This window comes from Arvicola amphibius, chromosome 2 (assembly GCF_903992535.2).
Source record: "Arvicola amphibius chromosome 2, mArvAmp1.2, whole genome shotgun sequence".
NCBI classification, from domain to species: Eukaryota; Metazoa; Chordata; class Mammalia; order Rodentia; family Cricetidae; genus Arvicola; species Arvicola amphibius.
In genome coordinates this window covers 113461019-113482513 of record NC_052048.2, presented here as the reverse complement: position 1 = coordinate 113482513, position 21495 = coordinate 113461019, and the positions used below count along the sequence as shown (strand labels likewise).

The 21495-nt window shown below is 45.4% G+C and overlaps 1 long non-coding RNA gene across 1 annotated transcript; it reads right to left on the bottom strand.

Annotated features, from left to right (window-relative positions):
• Positions 1-804: 804 nt before the first annotated feature.
• Positions 805-12084, bottom strand: LOC119808326. Its single transcript, XR_005284420.1, has 3 exons — positions 11961-12084; positions 11375-11510; positions 805-937 (listed from the first exon to the last, which is right to left on the bottom strand). It is a non-coding gene; the product is annotated as an uncharacterized LOC119808326 (long non-coding RNA).
• Positions 12085-21495: the final 9411 nt, after the last annotated feature.

The following is a 21495-nucleotide window of genomic DNA, read 5'->3' as shown; positions in this document are numbered from 1 at the left end:
CCTTGTGGGTGCTAGGAATGGAACCTGGGTCCTCTAGAAGAGCAGCCAGTGCTCTTAACCTCTGAGCTATCTCTTCAGCCCCTACTTATATTTTTAACTGTAATCTATAATTGAGTCACACAAAGCTTTCGGTTTTTATGGATCAGTGTTGTAGTTCCTATTCTAGATTCTTTTATTTTAGAAATGCCTAATTGGGTTCTCTCTCTCACATATATGTGTGTGTTTGTGTGTGTGTGTGTACATATTTATTTCACATAGGTGTATGTATGTATGTATGTATGTATGATGATATAGCACAGATACAATGGAAATCAATCACGAAGTAAATGATAGTCTTACAGAAGCTTCATGGTGTGAAAAGAAGTAAAAATGAGTTACCTGAGCCTTAGGCAAAGACACCATGGGAGAGGCAACAACTGATAAATCCACAGTTCTAACAGAATGAGCTTTTCACAGTCTGAAAAGTCCTTGGCACACTACTAATGAGTGAAAAGAAAAATATAACCACACAACACGCAGCCACATAACAGATCCCAAATTCATTATGCTCAGGGAAGGAAAGCCATACGTTGACATACTGGATGAACCAATTTGTTTGAGATTCCAGAATAGGAGAAACTAGTTTCATTGATAGAAATCAGAACAGACTTTGGTTTGGGAGGAGTTCTGTCTAGGAAGGTGTTTCCTGGGAGGGTGCTCTGCCTGAATAGGAATTTCTAGAAACAGAATGAATGGTACACTTAGTATCTGGATGTTTCACTGCATGTAAGTCAGAGCTCAGTTAAAAGCATACTTACTTGGGCTGGAGAGATGACTCACTGGTTAAGGGCACTGGCTTCTCTTCCAGAGGACCTGGGTTTGATTCCCAGCACCCACACAGTTGCTCACAATCATCTGTAACTCAAGTTCCAGGGATTCTGGTGCCTTCGTTTGGCCTCTGCAGATACCAAGCAAGCAATGCTCAGGCATAGATGCAGGAAAAACCATCATACATATAAAATAACAATAGAGAAAATGAAACAAAATTTTTTGAAGGCAGGTTGATCTCTTTGTGTTTGAAACCAGTCTGGTATACATAGTGAATTCCAGGCTAGCCAGAGCTACACAAAATCAAGAGACCCTGTCTCAAACAAACAACAAAAAGTATACTTATGTGGCAGAAGAGAATGTACTTGCAAACATTGATTCTTCAACTATTTTTTTTTTGTTGTTTGTTTTTTGAGAGAGGCTTTCTCTGTAGTTTTGAACCTGTCCTGGAACCCGCTCTGTAGACCAGGCTGACCTTGAACAGAGATCCATCTATCTCTGCCTCCCAAGTGCTGGGATTAAAGGCATACAGCACTACCGGCCAACTCAACTATTTTTTATTTTCTTTAGCAATGATAGCCACTTTTAAAAAGATTTAATTTTAATTATGCATGTGTGTGTATTTGTGTGTGTGCACCCAAGGGTGCTGCCTATGGAGACCAAAAGAAAGTGCCAGATACCCCTCGAACTGGGGTCATCTGTGAGTTGCCTTATGTGGGTGCTAAGAACCAAACTCGGGTCCTCTCTCTGAGTAGTACATGCTTAGCTAGCTCAAGCCAGCAGGAGGCCTGTGGATTAGAACTGACAGACAAACAAGCAAGCAGTGAACAGAGCAGGGCGTGGTCTGAGGAGCCCAGGCCAGGTCACGTGGTAGCTTGCTGGCATTTTCTGGTTGTGCTCTCCTTACACCTCCAAATAGCTGGGGTGGTGGCTGCGCCTGGGTGTGTAACTTCCTTCCTTGATGTCTTGCAGCCACCTTGCAGCAAGACATACAGAACAGGCCTCTGTCATTCAGAGCTACTCATCCTCCTGTGTTTTCTGTCTTCTAAGACCATATCATTTCTGTGCAGCCAATCTCTCCAGAAACTTCCTTCACCTTCGGACCAATGTCTTAACACTGCCCCCACCTGGCTCTAGAAAACACTCATTTCCTGATCTTCATGACTGTTGGCATTGCCTCTGCCACAACCCTTACCTTGGCTTCCAAACTGACCTCTTTCAAACCTAAGTCTGATTTTATAATTTTCCTGCTTAACAACCCCATCCCCACCTGTACCCACAACCACCCTGGCTTGATCTCTAGCCACAGGAGAAAGCTCTTCTTCATGTGGTGGCCATTCTGTCAGAATCCTCCTCTGGCTCCATCTCTACTACCCTGGGCTCCAGACAATCCCCTACACATTGGATTTCCATGCCTTGGAGGGTGGGTGCTGGTTCTAAATGTCCTGGTGTGTATGTGATGCCAAGAATTAAACCTAGGGCCTCATGCATGCTTAGAAATTACGTTACCATTGAGCTGCATCCAAGCCCCCACTATTCTATCCCTGTTGTTATTTATGTATTCATCAAGATCAGACTCTAGGACTCTAGGGAATGCCCCCATGCTTCTCTGCTCTTCCCAGGCATCCAGGGTCTTCTCCATTCCCCCCCGTGTCCTCTTACACCCTCTGGCTTTGCCCTTACTGTTATGTTCTTACTATGCCCACCACCCAATGTTTTCCTCGCTGCCCCGTCTCCTGCTATGCCTGGGTGTTCCTACCACACCACATACGTATTTCCTGTCCTACACGGAGGATTTAACAAAGCTCACAGCCAAGTCAAGTGGATGCTTTTGAGGGCTGGAGTCAGCCCACCTTTCTTGGCACAGTGAGCATAATCTTCTCATGGTTAACGTGTGTGTTATGTGGTACCTTTTCTCAGTGCATCATTCTCATCCTGATTCCTCTGCATCTGACTGGTGACAGACTCTCTGCTTTTCCTCTTCCCAGAATACTCCTAGTCTGGTTGCCCTGCCTATGCTTCCTGCCTGGCTACTGGCCAATCAGTGCTTTATTAAACCAAACGAGTGACAGACCTTTACAGTGTACAAGAACATTATCCCATAGCACACACCCATGTATTTAAAATCAAGGTCCCAGTGTTGGGGGTGTAGCTAAGTGGCAAACATTTGTTTAGCATGTGCATGCCTTGGATCAATCTTTAGTACCACAAAAGAATTGATCAAACAAGCAAAATGAAGCTTCTGTCTTTAGAATTTTGTTTATATATGACAGTTTCTTCCAGGAGATATTTATAGATCTTGGCAGTGCATGAATACGTAACTGCATACTCGCTGGGATAGCTCTATTAGAGAACAGCTGTACAATGCAAATGCTTCCTATTATTATCAGTTCCTTTTAATGCTAATGCGTGGAGACACACGTAAGAGCCATCTTAGAATCTTGGTAATAACCAATAAGAGGGAAAATGTCATTATGCTCTGTCTAGTTACTTAGTCCCCAAAGGCAAAGGCATTTCTCGAACACATGGTGATTTAGTCTCTACCAAGAGACCAAAGGCATGCGCACAATCTGCACAGTCTCTGTAGGTGGTTGGTAGGAAAGCTGGGAGGCATGCTCAGGGCTGTGACAGTTAGACTCTGAGGCTTAGAGGTTTTGCTATACCATGAAGGACTAGGGGGAAGCAAGGGCACCACCTCAGTTTCTGCTATCGACACCGGGCTTCCTGTCTTCCTTTAGTGATCAGCCTGGAAGGCCAAAACCAGATGGCTAATTACCATAATGCACAGAGCTTTTAAGGGTCCTGGGTGCAAACTCAGGCATGACCAAGCCAAGAGCAGCTGCATCTAAAGCGGCGTGTGGATCCCACATTAGGCCTTCCCCACACACCCACTTGGACCTTTCTGGAGAGAGGCAGATGGCTGAGAGAAACACTGGGAAAGGCCCTCGTGACCAGCTGCAGAGTCTCTTTTCCAGCCAAACTAACAGGCATCCATGCTGGCATGAAGCTCATCGGCTCCGTTGTGTCTTTCTTGCAGGGTTTGCCTTGAGAGTTCCATTCTTAGCATTTCTTACTGTAGGGAAGCTCAGCCCTTAGACCAAAGACAGTCTGCTCCAGCCTGGCTTGGCAGAAGGCCAACCATCTTCCATACAGCTAAACTTCAGGGGGCCAGTGAGATGCCAGGCTCTTCCTGGTTGACACTAGAATTGAGGCGGAAGTTTGAGGGGTACATGAGACTCTTGTTCATCCTAGGGTTGAACAGCAGACCATCCCAGCTGCTCATCTGTGTGCTGAAAAATAAGTCTAACAGAGAACATTCAAGGCAACAATGTGAACCTCTTCTTAGTGATGGATCAAGATTGTTTTTTTTTTTCTTTAGAAAACTCTCTGAGGGGCTGGTGAGATCCAGCAGGCAGGGGCGCTTGCTGCTGAGCCTAACTGCATGAGTTTGATCCTAGAATCACAAGGTGGTAGGAGAGGACCAACCTCCCCAAGTGCTGCACCCTCCCCATAAAGGATGCTAAAAGGAAAGACTGCTTGAGAGCTGGGGTAGTGCTGCATGGTAGCACATGGAGTGTGCACTAGACTGTTTGAGAGCTGGGGTGGTGCTCCATGGTAGCATATGGAGTGTGCACTAGACTGCTTGAGAGCTGGGGTGGTGCTGCATGGTAGCACATGGAGTGTGCACTGGCAAAGCCCTTGGTTTGAGCCCCAGCAGAATGAGGAAGGGGGAAGGGGAGAAGCAGAGGCATGGGAGAGAATGTGGCTGGCTAACATGACAAAGGAGGGTGTTTTGGTCTATGAGTGAACTGTTCTCTGCCAAGGCTCCTATGTTAAAGGCCTTGTTGCCAGTTGACAGGCTTTGCGGAAGTGATTGGCTTTTGAGCACTCTTACCTAATTAATGGGCCAAGCCTTTGGTGGATTAATAATCTAATAGTGCTCTTGGGGGCTGGTAGAAATTAGAGGGCAAAGCCTGACTGAAAGACCTGGATCCCTGGGGCTGCCTGTGAAGTCTTGTCTCACCCCACACCCCTCTTCTCTGGCTTGGTTCTCTGCTTCATGGCTGCCCTGTGGTGAACAGCCTCCTGCACGGAATACTCCTCTGTCCTGATAGGTTGCCTCACTTCAGGCCAGCATCAATGGGCCAGTCAGCCTCGTACTGAAACTCTGTAACTGTGAGCCAGGTATGTCCTTCCTCCTTTACCTTCATCTCAGACACTCTGCCATGGTGGCAAAACCCTGCCTAACAGAGAAGTCTACTTGTGATATCAAACAGTAAAGACAAAGATAAAGCTGACAGATATAAATAAACATATAAATAATATGTGTTACATTCTCCTTCATGACACAGAAGGCCAAGTTTGATTTCCAATTTTATTTTTTTGTTATAAGGTGTCATGTAGTCCAAGCTGGCCTTAAACTTCTTGTCTTCTTGTCTTGTCTTGGAAGCCTCAGCTTCCAAGAACTAAGCTTTCATGTATTCATTACTATGACTGGCTCTAGGTTTGAATTCGGGCTCCATAGAATCCTCAGTGATCTCAAAGGTCTGGGGAGGGCTTCTGCCTATAAACCCGACTTCCATTTCTTCCCTCACTAATCTGCTCACTCTAATCTGCACAGAAGTCTGCGCATGCTTGTGGAGCAGTAAAGGATGTCTAAAAATATAAAAATCATAACTGACAGTTATCGGTGCAATGTCACCCTCTTGACACACCAGTCATCAATAAAGCCTATTGTGTGCAAAGGGGCTTTGGATGACTCAGCAGTGGTGAGCTCAAGGGGACCTGATTCCAAGCATGTCACATAGAGTCAGAGTGGCAAGGTGATCCTCAAACAGTTCTGCAAAAGCAGGAAATAAAAACTAGAGCTGACTGTGACTTTGCCCTCAGGCTTCACCAGAAACATTGAGGAAAACACCGAGCTTCAAACAATCCGAAGAATGAGTCATTCTTGTGCAGCTGGAAGGGCAGGGTGACCTTTGTATAGCTAGTTATTTAAAAGTCCATCTTCCTAAAATATGTATGCATTTGATATATCAAAAAGAGCAGATATATATTCTGATCTCAAAAAATAGATCGTTAGATCGTTCTTCTGACTTTGACCCTTGGTCATCAAATCAATATTTGGAGGGTCCTCAGCCACAGACCTTCATTGCTCTTTCCAAACTAGGGTACAGATACAAGGTGACAGTTTCAGAGGTAGCACATCAAAATGCATCCAGGCTAGTAGACATCAGCTGTCCTGGGAGCCCCCAGCCTGTGACAGCTCATGAGTTCCAATTGCTTCCAACTCTGCACCTCTGTACTGGCTCCCTAGGGCACAGGGACCCACTTGCTGTCCATTGCCTCTCAGTTACAGAGAGCATCCTTCTGTTGTGGGCTTCTTCACCTACAGCCTGCCAAGCCCTACCCCCATTCCTACTCTAAATGTAGTATTGGTTTCAGACCTGCCCAGGCTGAGGATACTACTCCTTAGTTGTGGGCCTAACAAACTCCATTTTCTCCTGGACTGTCCTCAATGAAGAGGATTGAAATGTCCCACAGGGTAAATGCCTTTCTTTTAGGATTTCTCTTTTTAAGACAATTTCATTTGTTTTCTTCTTCTTTCCCAGCCCCATAGCTATTTTTATATAAAACAAAATAACGGTGAGTGATATTTCATTTGTATATTAATAAATAAAGCTTGCCTGAAGATCAGAGAGTAAAACAGACCCCCTAGTCAGCCTTTCAGACCAGGCAGTGGTGACACACACCTTTAATCCCAGTAACCACACTAGTTTGCCAAAGAAACTGAGCAGTAGTGCATGACTTTAATCCCAGCACTAGAGAGGAATATAAGATAAGAGGAGACAGCTTTCACACACAGTCTCATTCTGAGATTCCTGGAGGAGGATAGCCATTTCAGACTGAGGTAGAGGGTAAGAACCAGTGGATGCTGTTTGCTTTTCTGACCTTCAGGTTAAACCCCAATATCTGCAGGTTTTAATTAATCATGCTACATAATGGGAGTGGCTTTATATTTCTAAAGAGAGTGACTTTATGTTTTCTTGTTATATGCTCTTTTCAAAAGTAATTTTATTTTATGTGTATTGTATGTGATTGGGTGTATGTATGTATATAATGTACATGTGTGAGCCTATGATTGTTAGAAGAGGGTGTTGGGTCCTCTGGAACTGAGCAACAAGTGGCTATGAGCCTCCATGTGGGTGCTGGAAGCAGAACTGGGTCCTCTGCAGGAGCAGCAAGTGCTCTTAACTGCTGAACCACACGTCCAGCTCCCACTATAAATTATTTTCTATGCAATAGACACAACCTTCCTGCTGCCAGAGGTTCTTCCCAATCAGATTCTTGTTTCTAGAAAAGCCAACATCCATTCTCTAATTCATGAATCTAAAGCAAAACAAAATCAAAACAAAAAACCCTAGTTTTCATTATTATAGAAAATGAATCTTATCATCTTTTTCATGTCCAGATCTTTCCGTATTTTGGGGAAGCCCTGCAGAATGTCACCAGTGAGCTTGTATTTGGAGGACTGAATTGAACGCTGAGCAAACTGCTAACCTAAACATTCTGCATGCTGAGAAACACTGGTGTTAAATGAAATATGTGCTCAAATGGTTTCCTTAGAGCGAGGAATTCCAGTACATAGACATGACCATTATATAACCGTGGCTACACTTCCAAATATTTGTAGAGGATTTGTGTGTGTGCATATGCTCTTGAGTGTGTGTGTTTGTGTAGACAGACAAACAGATAGACATATGTGCACATATACACAGAGATAGAGGCGGGGGAAGAGAGAGAAAGAATGTTTTCTTTTATAGCCTATAACTCCCTATGTAGTCCAATTTCAACTTCCTGTTTAGTTTTCCTGCCAGCATGGCACCTGTTGTAATGTAGTATGGTGGGCCCCATCCCCACCACCCAGCTAGTTAATACCCAAAATAACCACACCAAACTCTATTAATTAAATTACTGCCTGGCCCATTAGTTCTAGCCTCTTTTTGGTTAACTCTCATATCTTGATTCAACCCATTTCTAATAATCTGTATGTCACCATGAGCTCATGGCTTACCAGGAAAAATTCAGCATGTCTGACCTGACAGCTTCATGGTGGGCTGGCTCTCTTAGACTCTGCTTCCTTCCCAGCATCCTGTTCTGTCTACTCTGCCTATCTAAGCTGCTGTCCTATCAAAAGGCCAAGGCAGTCTCTTTATTTAACCAATGAAGGCAACACATAGAAAGAAGACCCTCCTACACCAGACACCCTTCTCTTGTGCCCTGAACCTTGTATATATTCATGGATCTCCACTGAAGGAATCATGCTGATCATTTTGGTTCACCTCTTATGAGAAGGTTCCTCAAACTTCCTTTAGACTTTATATCCACAGAGGCCTACTTCCATCCTAACTGAGCAATAGGATTTTAATACTTGAACTTTCAATGCATTCAGAACACGCTCATGCTATGGTTAACACAGCTCAGTATTACTGGTCTAATTCAAAACACTCTCATGCTGTGGTTAATATAACTCAGTACTTCTGGTCTAATTCAGAACACTCTCATGCTGTGGTTAACACAGCTTAGTAGTGCTGGTCTAATTCAGAACACTCATGCTGTGATTAACACAGCTCAGTAGTGCTGGTCTAATCAGAACACTTTCATGCTGTGGTTAACATAATTCAGTACTGCTGGTTTAATCAAAACACCTCATGCTGTGGTTAACATAACTTGGTACTACTGGTCTAATTCAGAGCACTCTCATGCTGTGGTTAACAAAACTCAGCACTGCTGGTCTAATCAGGCCACTCTCATGCTGGGGTTAACATAACTCAGTACTACTGGTCTAATCAGGCCACTCTCATGCTGGGGTTAACATAACTCAGTACTACTGGTCTAATCAGGCCACTCATGCTGTGGTTAACAGCTCAGTACTACTGGTTTAATTCCTCTTGAGTGTCCCCTCATTATTCTACCCTCTTCCTCACAAACTGTTTTTGCATTGGTGGGGATCAAATCCACAGCTTGGCTCACTTGAGGTAAATACTTTGCCTTTGAGCTCCATCTTCACCCTGATTCCCCCTACCAATACTTAAGCATTTCAAAAAATAAAAAAGTCTCTCTACAAAGCAAAATATGTGATCCATAAAAATCATTCTTTGTTCATCTCCCATCTAACCAGATATAATGAGAAAACTGAGTTAGTTTCTCTCTTACCTATGGCCCTGCCTTTTATCCAAACTTACTGACCAGTCTACAGTCATACTTCTCAACAGCTTAGAGGGTTCTTGGCCAGGCTTTATTTGTATAAAAAACTGGATGTGTTTCCTGGTTATTAATTTTTTCTTTCCTAAAGGTATCTCTCAACACTCTTTGTTTTCTTCTCCCAGGCATTTTGCTTGTGCTGTGTGTGAGTGTATGTGTGTGTTATATGCATATTCATGTGTATAAATTCTGTGAGGTACAGAGGTCAGCATTGAAATGTCTGCCTCAGTCACTTTCCAGCTTGATACAGGAGGCTCATATGTCTATGTGTTACTTTCATTGGTTAATAAAGAAACTGCCTTGGCCCTTTGACAGGACAGAAAATTAGGTGAGTGGAGTAGACAGAACAGAATGCTGGGAAGAAGGGAAGTGAGTCAGTTGCCATGCCTCTCCTCTCTGAGACAGACGCAGGTTAAGATCTTTCTTGGTAAGCCACCACCTTGTGGTGCTACACAGATTACTAAATATGGGTTAAAGCAAGATGTGAGAATTAGCCAATAAGAGGCTGAAACTAATGGACCAAGCAGTGTTTAAATGAATAAAATTTCCGTGTAATTATTTCAGGGCATAAGCTAGGCGTGCGGGAGCCAGGCAGGAATGCAGCCCGCTGCTCCTTCTACACCAGCTTACTTTTAGAGACGTGATCTCTACTGATCTGGAGGTCATCGTTTGAGCTAGGCTGACTGCCAGCAAACCCCAGGAGTTTACCTCTCTTGGTACCCCTGTGCTGCAGTTACAGATGCTTGAGGGTACATCTGACTTTTCATGTGGGTGCTGGGGATTTGAACTCAGGTCCTCATGCTTGCACAGCAAATACTCTACCCAGTAATATATCTCCTCAGCCCTGCAACACCATTTTCTCTAGTTTCTATGTTCTCACTTGATCCATGTTTTACCTTAACATATATCCTGCAGTAGTAATAGTTCTAGCCTCTTGACTCACATTTTGTTATAATGTAGAAAGGGCGGGAAAATCCTGCCATTGTGGTGTTTTATAACAGTGAAGTAATGGGATACAGGGATTTTAATAGGAGAAAAAGCATTCTGTGTGCCTTGGGCATTGTTTGAATGAATATAAATAATAACCCACAGGCCAGCCAGCTTTCTTCTACCATAATACATGCTTAAGACAGATGGATGTAGTCACTTGTACCTGTAATTACAGCATTTGGAAAGCTGGGGAAAGAAGAATTTATGCATTCAAGACCATCCTGGGCTACAAAATGAAACTGTCTCAAAAAAATTCTTTTAAAGTTGGGGAGATAATTTAGTTGGTAAAGCAGTTGGCATGTGAACTTGAGAACTTGACTTTGGTCCCCAGAATCCATGAGACAAGACATGTATGGCAATGTTTGTGATCCTAGTGTTAGGGAGGCAGAACAGGTGAATCCCTGGTGTCCACCGGCCAGTCAGCCAAGTCTCACTGAGGATACCCCAAGTCCTGGGGAGAGTCTCTGCTTCAAAAAACCAAGTGTGAAGCCCGACAGGTGACTGAGTTGGTAAAGCACATAAGCGTGAGTTAATACACATTAAAAATGTAAAAGTGCTATTGCACCCTAGCCAGGCAGAGTGCCTGAATGCGCTTCCGCAGCTCAGGGTACTCTGGGGCTCTGTGCACAGTGTGGTGAAGTTTCAAGAGTATGCTGAGGGGGAGGGAGGTGTTCATGTGGAATTATGCAGGGTGTTTCACTCAATTGACCATTGAATGGATTTTCCCGATATCGATGTTGGCTTCCTCTTCCTGATTCTTGCCAGAGCCCTTGTCCTGCACACTTGTGACAATAAGGCCAAGGAAAGATTGACTATAGGGAGTAGTATAGACCTGGACCTGGGACTACCACTCTCATTAGATAGGTAGATGGGTAGAAAGTTATAGACCAGGCTCTTCAGTTCTCTGGTGGTCTGGGCAAGAAAAAAAAGATGGATGGGGAAGCAGCAGGGGTCAGGGAGTAACTGGAAATTCAGGAAGACACATAGGCAGAGCATGGTCCATGTCACTGGAGAGGAAGGGAGGGCATTAGCAAGAAAGAGGCAGCATTAGCTATGGGTCTATTCTTAGAAGGCGGGCATCCCAGGACGTCGTACAAGGCAGATGGGATGGTCATGGGCTCAGTATCAGTTACTAAGGAGAGAGGAGTAAAGAGGAACAAGTAACAGGCAGACTTGACGTTCAATGGGGTTCATTTGGTTTCTTTAACCTCTCCAACCGGCGCAAGGAGAAGCCACTAGGCCTAATCATAGGAAGCAGAGAGTCTGAGCTGAGGACACCAAGAGAGCATAACGCATCTAAGCCCCACTGTACCTGTTCCAAGTTTCTCTTTATTTGGCAGCTGCTCCAAGAAAGAGCTGTTGGCTGGCATGCACTGTGGGATGAAGTTCACTGGATGTCTTCTTGTCTGTCAGGAAGAACACACTAACAGGAACTGCTGGATGCTTCCCTGGGAAGAAGGATACAAAGGATGGAAGAGGGAGCCACTGAAAGGATACAGGGGCCAGAGAGAGACTCATCAGTTTCCATTTGCTGATGGCCAGCTCAGGCCGTGGTTCCCTAGGAGTTCAAAGACTGGCTCCACCCAGCTAGCAGCCGCTGGGCACAGCTGTAATTGCTATCAAACACCATGTAATAACTGGCTGGGGTTAATCAAATATAATGCCCAAGCCAGACCTACGAAATTGTATCACAAAGGGGGCTTTAATCAGCCTTTTATCTGTACAGAGCTCTGTCCTAAGAAGCCTGCTTTTGTTTGCCCAGATAAGAGACAATGGGGGAGCCAGGCGCTGCCCGCTCTCTGCAGCACAACAAGGGGATTGTCTGCAAACAGCAGATCATTCAAGGCCACAGGAGAGAGAAGGCAGAAGAGGCTGCATGAATCTACAAAAGTGCTCACTGTTAGCGGCTACGCCTCCCTGTGTTTAAATTCAGGCCACATTCCTGCTGGAGCTTCCAAAATATAAGCAGCAGAGAAACAAAAAGACTCCAGTGCTCCCTGCGTAAGTGGATCTGTCTTCGGCCCTCTGCGGGACTTTCTGGTCTGCGGATTGCTAAAGGAGGAAGGAACGCTGACCTTTGGTTCTGTCACCAGGCTTGGCTCACGTCTCCCAGAGCTGGATGGGTTTCACAGGCAGGTGGATTAAAGCTCTGGCTCTCTGGTCTGAGCCAGACAACACCTGTCCTGCTGCCCAACCTCTTGGACTATGGAAAAGGTGGGAGGGGACACAAAAAGGTCAGAAGACGAGAGAGGACTAGAGGGCATGACATTTTAGTCACTCAGTTCAATTCTGTTTGACAAATGTTTGAACAGTTTTGGGGAGGCTGACTGAGACACATCCCCACACAAACACACAGCTCCAAATCTACCTGTTTATGTGGAGGAGCAGCAAACGCTCGAGTTAAAGAGCACCCATGTTCTCTTCCTTCGTACTGTCACGCTCTTCAAATGAAGACATGGACTTTAAAGAGGAAAGGGGACTGGAAGTCCCAGCTTTGCCCCATAAGATCCCCTCAAATTCTGGCAAGACCATGAGACAGCCAGGGGACCGTGTCGAACGTCGCTGGAGGAAGAACTGTTGAGGATTACTGATCTGTTACCACTTGGGAATGAAGAAATGATGGCAGGCCTTAGGAAGAGAATGCTTTGTCCAAGGCCTCTTGGCCATTTCATAGCAGACAAGAGATGAGAGCCCTGTCTTGCCAACTCAAGACTCAGTCAATTGCACCACAGTGCCTCCTGGTTCAGTCTCTCTGGGAATGTGCATTCTGTAACCCACTGCACGGTACCAGACAGCTCAGGGTCTAGCCAGTCCCCATGCTGTCTTCGCATTCAGTGGCCAGTTCCTTGAACTCACTACTTAGGATCTTCAGAGCTTAGATTGTGTCTTCTCTAAACTTTGCTCGGGATTCTAAATCTTTAATGGAAGTGGATAAGAAGGAGTGGAGGGGTTAGACTGATCAGCTAAGGAAAGAGGAACTACTTCCTGTTAGGAGGAGCTCTGTGGGCCCTCAGCCCCAGTCTGTTTGACAGCATGACCTGCCTCACTCGGCCTCGGTTGGTACTATATCCAAGCACGTTTGGGGCCAACAGTGACAGGAGGACATTTCTGTGACTGACAGGTGGTAGAGACAGCAGGGACGATGCTATTGATGGGATGTATGGATGTTTGTGTCTGAAAAGAAAAAGAACAGTGCCCAGCCTGGAGAGTCAGTAGGGTGGCGGGAAGGAAGTGATCAGGGACAACAGAAGTTTTGTGCATGGAGCCGCCCGGAGGGCATCAGTCCTTCATCACTCTCTTTTTTAAATTAATTAATTTATTTATTATGTATACAGTGTTCTATCTGCATGTATGCCTGTATGCCAGATCTCATTCATTATAGATTGTTGTGAACCACCGAATGTTTGCTGGGAATTGAACTCAGGTCCTCTGGAAGAACAGTCAGTGCTTGTAACCTCTGAGCCATCTCTCCAGGCTCATCATTCTCGTTTTTAAAAGTAATATTGCTGACTGCTGCTTAGAAATGGTTCAGTTTCCCTAAAGACATTCTGGGTTGTAATTTCGCTTTAGTTTTGTAGTCTCTCCTGTCTGCTATAGATCAGTGCTTCTCAGCCTGCGGGTCACGACACGTTTGGGGGTTGAACAATCCTTCCAGACCAAGACCACTGGAAAACACTAATATTTACATTATGATTCATAACTGTCAAAATAATTTTTTGGCTGGGGTCAGTACAGCAGGGGAACTGTATTTATTGAAGGGTCGCAGCATCATGAAGGTGAGCACCTTATCAAGTCCAGTCTTGGCCGATGTGCAGCACGCCTTTCAGAATTGCAGGAGGATGTTTGGCGTGGCCCTTGTGAAGCAAAGTGATTATTAGCTAAATTAGATAAACAAATTGGGTTGGTGGGGCTTAGTGACATCCCCCTTTGATAATAACTTCTTTGTAAATTATACTAATCATGGCTATGCCTTGCACTGCACTAATAGGCTACAAGCTTTCTTTTCTTCCTGCTTCAGTAGCAATCCTGCCTCAAGTTCTTTCACCCGCATTCCTGGCAATTAAACACTATTCCAGAACATAAAAACAATCGCCTCTTTTTCAATCATTGTGCAAGGAGTTCCACATAAAAGCTGCTGTTACCTAAAATATGATCTCGTAAATAAATGAAGGACGATCTCCTATTCATGAGATCAATAAGGGTCTGTTATTAAAATTCTTAGTAGAAAACTGTTTGCCAATTCTACCCACTTTTCCCCCTCTCTCCCTCATATCGCCCTCCCTTCTTCCCTCCCTCCCTTTCTTCCCATGTATCTTTAAAGGATATCAAGGCCCAGACATAGTAGTACAAACCTGAAATCTCAGCATTTGAGAGGCAGCGGCTACGAGTTCAAGGACAACCCGGGCTACACAGCAAGCTGCATTTCAGCAGGGCCAAATGAAACTCCATCTCAAAACACCAGAGAAAAATGAAAGCAAATCAAGTCCTTCCCTTTGCATTAGTTTAAATGAGAGACAGAGATAAGTGTGTATGTGTGTGGGGGGGGACTCTTCTATATTGTTAAAATAAAACCTACAGGAAAGATTTATAAATAAAACAGATAAGTGTGTGGGTTTCTTCTATATTGTTAAAATAAAGCCTACAGGAAAGATTTAGAAAGAAAGCAGCATGTTCTTCTCGCCACACAATGACCGGTGAGCCAGTGGCTAGGCTCTGAGCACATGGGTCTCCAGCTCCCGCCCACTTGCCTTACTGGAAAGCTGCGCTGGCTGCCGGCCTTCCCTCTCCCCAGACTCTTGCCTTTCATTCCTTTTAAGTACTCCAATCCTGCTGCTCCTTCCTGCAGAAAACCATACTGACCTACAGGTCAGATTGACCTGGTTCAAATCTATGAGATAAAACCACACGAAATTGCTCTTTTTATACACCAGAGATGGTCAAATATTGGCACTTTCATGTGGTTTATCCTAATATCAGCATGCCGTTATCTCTAAGGAAGCATCTTGTAAACGTTTTGTTACAGAGGACTCACGAGTGACCGTGTACAGCCATAGAGCCTCAGTTCCAAGAGCAGCAGTGATGTCTCATTCCAGATCAGTTTGACAAGGCTTCTCGGGCTCACCTCTTTCTCCCGACTGCACTTGTGTGTTGGAATTAGCTGGAAATGGCAGGTCCCAGGGCAATGGAGCAGACATGTGGAGAGATACAAGGAAAATTGGCAGGAACTGGTCATCTTCAGAACTTAGGAAATTGGGGAGGGAGGAGAGGGAACAGAAGAGGTAATGGCTGCCTTTCCCAGTAACCATGCTTCTTCCCCATGCTGAAGAAGAGACATTTTGGTGGGGACTTTCAAAACGTGTGTTCAGACAACTCATGACTGGAGAGAGAAAGATGGTGTGTGTGTATGGTGGAGGGACAAAATGAGAAGATGTGGGGGGGAGATGAGAAGATGGTGTGGGGGGATGAGAAGATGGTGTGGGGGGAATGAGAAGATGGTGTGGGGGAATAAGAAGATGGTGTGGGGGGATGAGAAGATGGTGTGGGGGGATGAGAAGATGGTGTGGGGGGATGAGAAGATGGTGTGGGGGGATGAGAAGATGGTGTGGGGGGATGAGAAGATGGTGTGGGGGGATGAGAAGATGATGTGGGGGGATGAGAAGATGGTGTGGGGGGATGAGAAGATGGTGTGGGGGGATGAGAAGATGGTGTGGGGGGGGGATGGTGTGGGGGGAGATGAGAAGATGGTGTGGGGGGGAGATGGTGTGGGGGGAGATGAGAAGATGGTGTGGGGGGAGATGAGAAGATGGTGTGGGGGGGATGAGAAGATGGTGTGGGGGGGATGAGAAGATGGTGTGGGGGGATGAGAAGATGGTGTGGGGGGATGAGAAGATGGTGTGGGGGGATGAGAAGATGGTGTGGGGGGGAGATGGTGTGGGGGGAGATGAGAAGATGGTGTGGGGGGAATAAGAAGATGGTGGGGGGGGATGAGAAGATGGTGTGGGGGGATGAGAAGATGGTGTGGGGGGATGAGAAGATGGTGTGGGGGGGGAGATGGTGTGGGGGGAGATAAGAAGATGGTGTGGGGGGAGATGAGAAGATGGTGTGGGGGGAATGAGAAGATGGTGTGGGGGGAATAAGAAGATGGTGTGGGGAGATGAGAAGATGGTGTGGGGAGATGAGAAGATGGTGTGGGGAGATGAGAAGATGGTGTGGGGGAGATGAGAAGATGGTGTGGGGGAGATGAGAAGATGGTGTGGGGGGATGAGAAGATGGTGTGGGGGAATGAGAAGATTGTGTGGGGGGAGATGAGAAGATGGTGTGGGGGAGAGAGAAAATGGTGTGTCGGAGATGAAAAAATGGTGTGTGGTGCGGGGAGATAGCTAGAGCTTATAAAGTAGAGTCAGGTTTCTGTGACACTTGGAGATTTGATGGCCTAGACATCTCAGGGTTTCTATTGCTATCGGAATACACTATGACCATGGCAACTCTAATAAAGGAAAACATTTAAGTAGCCTTGCTTACAGCTTAGAAGTTAGTTCATCGCATCATGGCAGGAAGCATGGTGGCATGCAGGCAGACATGGAGCTAGGGAGGTAGCAGAGAGTTCTGTATTCAGATTTGTAGGCAGCAGGAAGAGAGAATCACACTGGGCCTGGCTTTAGCTTCTGAGGCCTCAAAGCCTGCCACCAGTGACATGCTTCCTCTAACGAGTCTACACTTCCCAATAGTGCTGCTCCCTATGAACTAATGGGGGCCATTTTCTTTCAAAACATCACACTAGGGGACTTTTGAATACAAGGAGTCATGTAAACACATTTCGAAGACTTCTCAGGACATAAATGTAAGAACCCGTGGTATTCCAGCTACACTTATGACTAAACAACATGCCCTTGGGAGTAATTGAAAAGCAGGGCATCTTGCAGACAGTGAGAAGCTACTATTGTATTTTAGGCAAACCAATGACATCATCAGATGTGCCTCTGAGCAAAAGCACCCACCAGCTGTCTGGAAGACAGGTCAAAGAAGTTTGTGTTAGATGGCAGAGACCCAGCTAGGGAGCTATTTTAGTCAGACCGAAAGAGCCAAGTTTGAAAGGGCAGAATTCCTGAGCACAGATCTCAGCTGATCTCACTGAGCAAAAGTCTCCAGGCACTGTACCCCAGGAGATCTGGTCCTCCCATTCCTAAGTCCACCCTCAACTTGGTCTGGAAAATGCTTTCATCTGGTTCCCATCTGGAAAGTCCTTGAATTAGCCCTCTGTCAACCCACACCAGTGATAAACCAAGCTCGATTACTCCTCAATTTTCTTCTTCCTCACATTAAGTTTCCGTTCCCCTTTGATAGCCTTTGAGGGCCTTGAACTCCGGTCCTCAGTTCTGCTTTGCTTGGCCAGGCCTCAGCTTCTTCCTCTTTACCTAAATGACAAATTATTTTTATAGGGGGTGAGATTTATTTATTTTTATTTTATGTGTATGAATGATTTGCCAGCACATACATATGTTGGTCATGTGCACGCAGTACCGCAGAGACCAGAAGAGGGCCCTGGATTCTTTGAACTGCAGCTAGAGATGTTACCAGCCACCATGTGGGTGCTAGGAACCAAGCCCAAGTCCTTTGCAAGAGCAGCAACTGCTTTTAACCACTGAGCCATCTCTCTAACCCTTTGTCGCCTTAATTCCTGTCATACCCACCCGTTCCTCAAACTATGAGCTGAGTCGTGGCCCCATCCTTCTGAAATGCATACCACCACATTTGTTCTCCCTAGCTTCCTCCTTGCTGCCTTCCCATGCTCCCTGAGACTCAGCAACTCTCACCTCCTCTCTGTCCTGTACACGTGTTAGGTATTGTGTGTATCAGTCTCTAAGTATCTACTTGCAGATGTGTTTATCCTCCATTTACCACTTTCTTTTAGCTCCTTGAAGTTAGGATCACATTTTCTACCATCATTTTCCTAGTAGTCAACACAATCTCAGAGAGAGGAGAGAGAGAGAGAGAGAGAGAGAGAGAGAGAGAGAGAGAGAGAGAGAGAGAGAGAGAGAGAGAGAGAGAGAGAGGGAGGGACGAAGGGATGGAAGGAGGGAGAGAGAATGCAGGTGTTGGGTCAGCTGACTTGAACTGAATTCTTTTCTCCCCGTGTACAAGGCCGTGTTAACCTGGTCTGGGCCTTCCTGTGCTGCCTTATTATCAGAACTGAGGTGCCCAGGTCTACTTCTTTTTCCTTATCTCCCTTGTCAATGCAAAGCGCGTATCTCACCTCAAAGGGAATAAGAGAGAATTTTCTTGAGCCAAATATGAATGACAAACCTGGGAACAGGGATTCAGGTTTTCTCGGATAATATGTTCCAACATTGAACCAATTCTATGAACTTTCTGTGGTTACAGTATGTCTTTGTTAGGGTTTCTATTGCTGTGATGAAATATGATGACCAAAGCAACTTGGGGAGGAGAGGGTTCATGTTCCTCACACTCCCACAGCACTGTTCTTCCTTGTAGGAAGTCAGGACAGGAGCTCAAACAGGGCAAGAGTCTGGAAGCCAGAGCTGATGCTGATGACATGGAAAGGTAAGGTTTGCTGGCCTGCTTCCCCTGGCTTGTTCAGTCTGCTTTCTCATAGAACTCAGAACCACAAACGCAGGGATGGCACCACCCACAATGGACTGGACCCTCCCCCCATTGGCCCCTAATTAAGAAAATGTCTTACAACCAGAACTCATGGAGGCATTTTCTCAATTGAGGGTCCCTCCTCTCTGATGACTCTAGCTTCTGCCAAATTGACATAAAACCATTCACAACACAGTACAAGAAAGTTTCAATGAATCAAAGCATTTTCCAAATACATTGATGTGAACATCGGGTGGGCTGGCTTCAGCAAAATAAGGGAATCTCTGCTATTCGATGGCATTTTAAACCCAAATGGTATATATCAGGCCTACACATGCGCCTGCCTTTTGCTCTAGAGGGAGAACTTCTCTTAATTATCTTGAATAAGATACATGGCTCACTTTTCTCTAGATGGAAGAATGACCTCTTTGTCCTGTGAATTATACAAGCATCCTTGGAAACATAGTCTTAAAAGAAAGACAGTCAGTACCTCACTCCCAAAATGAGCAGAAATACAAGCTACCCACTAGGAAGCTGTCTTCCAATGTTAACTGGCAGTCCCATGCATCACATTTAACCCCTTTCCCGAGCAGTAATCTCAAATTTCCTGCTGCAGTTGAAATTCCATCCAGGTATCTCCAGTGGTTAAATGTAAACATTTTAAGATAGGCACAGTGGCAGTTGCCTATAACCCCAGTGCCTGCGAGATGGAAGCAGGAGAATCAGGAATTCAGGGCCGTTCTCAGCTACATGCAGAGTTTGGGGCCAGCCTGATACTCTGTCCAAAAAATAAAACCAAAATAACTAAGGCTGTACCTCTTTCTGCCTTAAGTTTCAGTTTTATTATGACTGTCTTTCTCAGCTCATCAGGCATCATCCTTTAGTCCCATTTCCTCCCTCATCACTTAGGACCAGTCACCAAGTTCCATCCTCTCCTCCCTTGGGACGCCTCCTCCTCATCTTCATGTCTCCCTGGCTGATTGCGTTGCCCTTAACTTAGTTCAGACTCTCAGCCTACTCCAAGAGTGCTCAGAGTTCTTCTCATCCGTGTCCTAGATTTCTTCTCCTTCACATCCTTCCTCTTCTTAAAAGAATATTTACTTTGCTTTATATGTGAGTATGTGCACTGAGTGGGTGTATATGTATCTCCTGTGTACTGGTGCTCGCAGAAGCCAGAAGATGGCATCAGGTCTCTTGGAACTGGAGCTACAGATAGTTGTGAGATGTCACGTGTATTCAAGGAAGCAGACCGTGGTACTTTGGAAGCTTATCCAGGGATCTGGTCTGTTGAGCCGTCTCTACAGCCCTCTAGCCTTCCCTCTCTGAGGAACAGTTCTGAGTACATTGTCACATTCGTTAGAAAATGTACAACGGTTTCCCATCCTATGCTGGGATAGTTTGAGCCTTGCTCTCAAGGATGTAAAGTCCACTCCGCTACCAAGCCTGACCTTGGCTCAGAATCCAACACTGTTCTACAACGTGGGTGCTGCCATTCTCTCTACTTGCCAAGCCCACATATGGGTGATCCACCACCTACTTTTCCTACCACACAGAGTTCTGCCCACAAGTCTACAAACTTATTTCATCACACAAGTTTTTCTGTAGCTGGTTCAGTCCACACTGATTTTTTTTAATATTTAACTTCATGTTGTACCATGTGGCTTTTCAATTGCTTATAGTTTATGCATCTGTGTAAGTCGTGAGTGTCTAGAAGACAAGAACCATCCTTTTCTGTCACTCTGTGTCTTTTTGGCATGTGCTTGGCAAAACTAGATTCAGTTCTGCATATCCCCGCCTACCCTGTCTCACTGACAAGTGAGAGGGAGTACGTGGATCACAGGGTTGTTGGAATAAACAGATAAGATAATCTGGAGAAAACTCAACAAACTACGTGTTGTAGAGGAAGAACTCAGTCAAGGCTGACTACCGTTACTAACCTTACAGTGGATGAGTGTACAGGTGGATAGAGTGTGGCTCCCTTTCCTGTGAACACTGAGCAGATAGCCCTGAAAACATCAGCAGAGTGTCATGGGGACCCATGGGAGAGGCCGGGTGGAAGACGGTGGCAGACAGACCCCAGGGATAGGCAAAACCAACAAAGGAACATCCCAGGAGAGTTTTCTAGACTCCTTTCTGTTTCTGAGCCTATCTGCCTGTTGAACATGCTCTTGACACAGAACTGGTGTATGATATGCACTGGAGAATCACTAGGAAAACAGTGGGATGAGCCTGCTTTCTGGTGAGGCTTGACACCATTTTCAGAGATAAGACCGACTGCCGTGCTTCGGGGTGCCACTGCCTCCCCGGACCTACTAGTTCCCGGATTGGCAGCTGTCACTGCTTTCAGAACCATAACACAGCTTCGTGTTTGCTATTAAAACAAACAACCAAAAACCACCAGCTGTTTGGTTAAAAAGGGGGGGGGGGAAGGCATTCTCTCTGAAGTCTTTACCATCCTCAAGACTCTCCTATTAGCAAATGACTGTGGTTGTTATTTTCATAGGTTTCCATATGCCAGTCACTGTGATATAGTATGTGTACATGTACATAACAATATATGTAAATATTCTTAAAATAACCTGGTAACCTTTCCAATATCCACCTTAAAGAGATGGACACTTGAAAGGACAGGATTAAGTATTGTGTTTCTGGTTACACCACTAATAATTAATGAAGCCAAGATTCACACCCAGGCCCACACTCCTCCAAAGGCCTGGGAACATGTCCTTCCACATGAGGTTTTAAAAGAACCCACGCAAGCATGGCTGTGGTTCCCTACTCTGCTCTTGTTTTTTGAAGCGTGGGTCACATCGCCATTGAGTATCTAAACGT